This window comes from Pistacia vera, unplaced genomic scaffold, assembly GCF_008641045.1.
Source record: "Pistacia vera cultivar Batoury unplaced genomic scaffold, PisVer_v2 Contig441, whole genome shotgun sequence".
Lineage (NCBI taxonomy): Eukaryota > Viridiplantae > Streptophyta > Magnoliopsida > Sapindales > Anacardiaceae > Pistacia > Pistacia vera.
In genome coordinates, this window is record NW_022196270.1 from 81,130 (window position 1) to 87,654 (window position 6,525).

Sequence of the window (6,525 nt, forward strand, 5' to 3'; positions counted from 1 at the left end):
TTTCTAGTTAGCAAAATGTCATTAAAATAGACAAGTAAAAACATAACCCGAGAATCTTTATTATAAAAGAATAAGCTCACATCAGATGTAGAATTCACAAAACCCCAGGCTACCAAAGCACTCTGCAATTTATCAAACCAGACCCTGGGGCCCTGTTTAAGTCCATACAAGGCTTTCCTAAGTTTGCAAACATGTTATGTTTGAGAGAAGTCAGAAAAACCTGTAGGTGGCATCATGTAAACCTTTTTGGACAGATCACCATTCAAAAACGCATTATTTACATCAAGCTGTTGGATCCCCCAATTGTGATAGATTGCTATGGAAAACATGATCTTGATTGTTGCTGCCTTTACTACCGGGGAGACTGTATCGAAATAATCCAAGCCATGGGTTTGTTGTAACCCCTTGGCAACCAATTGAGCCTTGTATTTTTGCAAGGACCCATCAGCATTTAGTTTTGTTTTGAACACCTATTTATTGCCAACAACATGCATACCCTCTCCATATGGCACCAATTCCCAAGTGTTGTTATGCATAAGAGTAGTATATTCAACATCCATGACCTGTTTCCATTTTGGAACTTCCAAAGCTTCTTTGGCAAATGTGGGTTGTTTGAGAATTGTATGTTGAGAAAGAAAAGCTTTGGCTGAGGATTTGGTTTTGGACCTCGTAGCCATAGGATGAGTATTAGTAGGCATAATGGAAAAGACAACTAGTGCAGAAAAAGAAAGGACAACTTTTAATTGAATTTCAAAAGATGAAGTTGTTGGCTGAGGAAGTAATCTACTAGCACCTATTGGGTGGGAAAGGGATTGAGGTGGATGTTAGTAAACAGTCCCATACACACAGCAGAAACAAAAACAAATAATTCAGGGATCGTTTACATGAGCCAAGATCAAGGGTATAATTTTACAATTCATATTAAATAAAATCTGCAGAAAAATAAATCTGAGTTTAAAGAAAAACAAACGCACGTTGGAGGCTCCTCCAAATTTGTCAACGAATGTTTTGCTACTGATCCAAGTGTAGGATCGAACCCACGTAGTCCACATGAAGACAATCTCAAAAGAATCAAAGAGGGATTTGCTAGATCTTCTTTGGCTTCAAGATTAAGAAGAAAGCAAATCAATTGAATTGATTTTAGGCTAAAAAGTGTTACTGCCGTGGGAGTGAAAGAGAGGGGCTATGTGTTTTTCAAAGAAAAATTCTATATCATTTAATTAACACAATTTTCTTTTTATAGTACATCAATTTACCCTAATCCCATATGGAATAGGCTTGGGCTCCAACCCAAACGCCCCATGTTTCCAAACACTCCCAATTTGATATTTTATTTTTTCCATTATTATCTCAATTAAAATCAATTAATATATATTAACATTTAACAATAATGATAATATATTTAAATATGTGCGAACACACATTTAAACGTAATTTTACCTATTTAATTTTTCTAACAAATTAAATAAAGGCTACGACCTCAGCAAATTTAATTGCACTGTGAAATTACCAAAATACCCTTTCGCCTTAAAAGACGAAAATGCCCTTCTTTCTTCTTGGATCTTAAATTATCTTCTATGTGTGTGACCTATAGGCTTCTCATCTTATCGGCAGTGTATAGTATCGCGATTAACACCAATTAATCGTCTCACTAATACACAAACCAAGATTGGCCCCTAGCAAGGCATCATGGCCACCAGATAGATTCGGATTCAACAAAGTAGCTACCTGTCAACGATATGGTTACCGTGCAATTTGTTCCTTTCATCATACATTATCTCGACGAGATGAAGGCATAGAAATAGTGTCAACCTTCAGTTACTCTTGATATTAGGTATTCAGTTTCTGGACCAATGACCCGTATTATAAACTGGATAGAGCAACAACTCAATCCCACTGTGGCCACAGTTTTAACGTCATTGCCATATACTGAATTGCGTCGTGAGATAACTTCTCCCGTACCCGGGAGTGATGAATCCTCTATCAATCCACCATAGTCTTGATACACTCCTTGATGCAGCCAATACCACCGTATTGACAACTCTAAAAAGAACTGCGTTAGGCTAGTGTCAAACTACACCAATCGGTGCACAAGGTGCTCTGGTGATCTCAAGTCTGAGGATCACATGCACCACCATTCGTTAGAGGATTTGTTCCATAGACACTGGGGTTACCATCCATGTGGAATCCTCTAGTGGGTCAGTCTAGTGAACTTGCTGCGGTGTAATCGCCTACAGCAAGCACCCATGTGTTGCACCAGGTTGTCAACAAACAACCTTGACAAGTGAGATCAGTCACTGCCTTTTGACAGGGTCGTTCAACACTATGATAGCCTTACCATATTATCTGTGCCCTTACTTCAGAATAATACTAGGGCTACGGACATTTCTAGAATGGCCACCATATGTACTCATAGGGTTCTCACTATCAATATTTGAAACACTTGATATCCTTGTCACGGTTCTACCATTCTAAGGACATATATCAATACATATTGCAATAATAATGATTTACGCGATATAGAATAAAATAACCTTTTATTGATTAATGAACATTATCACAAAGAGTCAATTCTACAATAATTGATTGGCTCTAGGGCATCTACTCTAATAGTGGAGACATAGGATATGTGTTAGGTCTAGAATCAGAAGAGATAGCAGGGGAACTTAGCAGATTTGATTTAACCTCCTGACATCAGAATTTGGTAGATTATAAGAATTGAGCAGATTTGATTCAGACCTCTTGACATTAGAATTTTGTAGATCAAAAGAGATTGACAGATTTGATTTAAACCTCCTGACATCAGAATTTGGCAGATCAGGGACATTCTTAGATCCTGCATGATGTTGACAAGCATTAAAATCTTGTTGAGTGTGCAACATATTAGATGTAACATCTTGGGAACCTGTATTAGGAGACAAGATAGAGTTAGCAACATGATGAGGAAATTGCCAAAAATAGGAGCCCTCCGGAGATGAAGTATTAGAGTCAATAGAGATAACTGCACCATGCTGTTTCCAAATCTAGACTTAAAAGGAAAGTCCACTTCATTAAATTGAACCTGTTTAACGATATATAGTCGACCAACAGAAGACAAACACTTATAGCCTTTATGATCCACACTATTATCCAAAAATACACATTTTTCAGTATGGAAGGACAACTTATGTTTGTGATAGGGTCTAAGGTAGGGGTAACAACTACAACTGAAGACTTTAAGGGTAGCATAAGAGAGCTTTTTATGATACAAAAGTTGGAAAGGAAAGGCACCATCAATTACCCTTGAGGGTAGCCTATTTAGCAGATATGTTGCTGTAGCAAATGTAGACCACCAAAATTTCAAAGGCATATATGCATGAGCTAAGAGAGACAGCCCAAATTCAGCAATGGATCGATGTTTCCTTTCCACTTGTCTATTTTGCTGATGGAGAAAAGGACAAGGGTGTTTGAATTGAATGCCATGACTCTTCAAATACTTAGATAAGGGCCGAAATTCACCACCTCAGTCAGATTGTAAGCACTTAATAGTAGTTCCCAATTGTTTTTCTACAAACACATGAAATTGAGTGAAAACATTATAAGTTTCAAACTTAAATTTCTAGGGATAGATCTAGGTATATCGTCTATAATCATCTACAAAAATCACATAGTATCTAAACCTTCACTGGAGAAAATAGGGGCTGGTCCCCAAAGATCAGAATAAATGAGTTCCAATGGAGTTGTTGCTCTAGAAGTAGAACTTGGAAAGCTACATTGCTGAAGTTTCCCAAATTTACAAGCTTCACAAAAGAAATCTTTATTGATAGTCTTAGTAGACAACTTTACATTTAGCTTATTCAAAATAGAAGAAAATGTCTTAGCACTTACGTGGCCTAATCTAGCATGCCAGAGCAAATAATCACTCAATGATGTTTTATTACAATCAGAAGACTTGTGAAAAATAGTATTACAGGCCTATGAATTAGTTGATAAAGTGCTTTGAACTATAGGAACTTCAGTCCTTATTGCTGGAACTCAACTCTTGGGTGGAAAAGCCAACTGGTAAAAACCATCTCTTACAAAGCCTTGAAGCAACACATCCTTGCTACTTTTGTCCTTTACTAAACAATGATCAACATGAAATTCGACAATCACATTATTATCTTTAGTAATTTGGGAAATACCTAGTAAATTCTTGGCTATTCTAAGCACATACAAGATGTTCTTAAGTTGTACAAGTCGATGAGAATCATAAGAGGGCAGCATTAACATACATGTATGTGTGATAGGCAATGATTCACCATTTCCAACTTGGACTTGAGAACCTCTAGGATAACTCGAATTCATCACCATATTAGATGTGTTAGCTATCATGTGATTGGAGGCTCTTGAACCCATGTACCAAGCCTTGTCAACAACTGTTTGATGAGTAGCAATGGTTTGGCCAACACTGCTTAAAGATGCCCCAACGTTGGAACTATTCCCGAAAGGAAAACTTAGCCACAATTGCGTCATACTATTGTCCAAGACCATTGAGTACGTATAGTAATAATTTTTCATCGTCTATGTTTACACCACTTGCAATGAGCTCATCCCTTAACTCCTTCATTCGCAAGACATACTCTTTTACACTTTGAGAGTCTTTCTTCGTGGTTTGTAACAAGTTCCTAAAATATAACGTTCTTGCTTTTGGAAAACGATTGGCAATGTAATTCTAAGGTATTCCAGATTTTGTAAGCACTGTGACATTTTGTAACGTGCCTGAACATTGAATCAGGAATCAACGAAATAGCCAACTGACCAAGAATTGATCAGTTTGCTTCCAATTGAAATACTTAGGGTTTGGCTTTTTCACTAATTCATCACTTTCTTCTAATTTTTCAACTCTAAACATCGGAGGACATGAATTCTCACTTGTTACAGGACCATCTAACCCTTGCAAAGCTAATGCAGGTAAAATCTGAGATCCCAAGTGATTATAATTCCTTTCTATCAGCTTCACAGTAAGTGTAGGAAGTGAAACCTAAGCTGCTTGATTTAGTGCGCTTGCATTACCAAGCTGTTCCACATCTGTTTTGGACTTGCAATTAAAACTATCAAGATTTAGATTTGCCATGGACGCATGTCTAGGACTCTGATACCAAGTTGAGATTCAAGAAAAATCAAGAAAATGTAATGAAAAATATAGGAAAACAAAAGAGAAGAGTTCTGGAATTTTAGTAAAGTTCTTTCTTAATTGAACGAAACAAAAGGTGTGGGACTTTATATAAACGTTAGTCAAAACGCCGCCATTTACAAGATACTTGTTACAAATATAAACTAACCCACTACATTCATTATAGGTACAAACTAACCTAGTTCTCTCAATTCCATCTCTAAACATCAATGTCCCATTGACCATTTTAAAGTCTTTCTCTTTACCATCTATTATATGTTGGCATATCACTCTACAGGTATCATCTTTAGCCTATTTCATCTTGATCTCCTCCACTAAAGTGGGTTTGATCTCCATTTGGGCCAATCCTTCTTTGATCACAATTTCAATTCCTTCTTAGAGGATCTCCTACTATAACTGTCCCTGTATTGTAATATGAGATAAATAGACTTTTCTACAAAGGGCGTCTACTACTACATTAGCTTTCCTTGGATGGTATCTGATGTCGCATACGTAGTCTATCACCAATTCTAACCATATCCTTTATCTCATATTCAACTCTTTATGGGTGAAGAAATACTTCAAACTCTTGTGGTCAGTGTATATGTTGCATTTCACTCCATATAGGTAGTGTTGCCATATTTTCATAGCAAAAACCACTGCCGCTAATTGCAAGTCATGGATAGGATATCTGCTCTCATAATCTTTCAACTGTCTGAAGGCATAAGCAATGACTTTTTCTTGTTGCATCAACACTGCTTCCAAACCATTGTGGGAGGCATCAACATAAATATCATAATCAATGCCCTCCTCTGGCAGTGCAAGGATTGGAGCTGTAATTAGTCTCTTTTTCAACTCCTGAAAGCTCTACTCACATGCCTTTGTCAATTCAAATAGAACTTCTTTCTTGGTGAGAGCTGTAAGTGGTCTAGCTATCTTTGCAAAGCCTTCCACGAACTTCCTGTAGTACCTTAATAAGAGCAAAAAATTTCTAACCTCTTTCACTGTCTTTGGCCTCTACCACTCAAGCATTGCCTCTACTTTACCATGATCCACTGATACACCATCTCTAGAGATCACATGACCCAAAAAGGTAACCCGATCCAACCAAAACTCACATTTTGAAAATCTGGCATATAGTTATTTCTCTCTTAATCTCCATAACACAAATCTCAAGTGCTCGACATGTTCTTCTAAATCTTGGAATAAACCAGGATATCATCAATAAACACCACTATGAACTTGTCAAGGACATCATGGAAAACTATGTTCATTAGGTCCATAAATACTGCGAATGCATTAGTCAATCCAAATGACATCACAACAAATTCATAATGCCCATACCTCGTTCGGAAAGTCGTCTTTGGTATATCTTCCTTAGCCACTCTAAC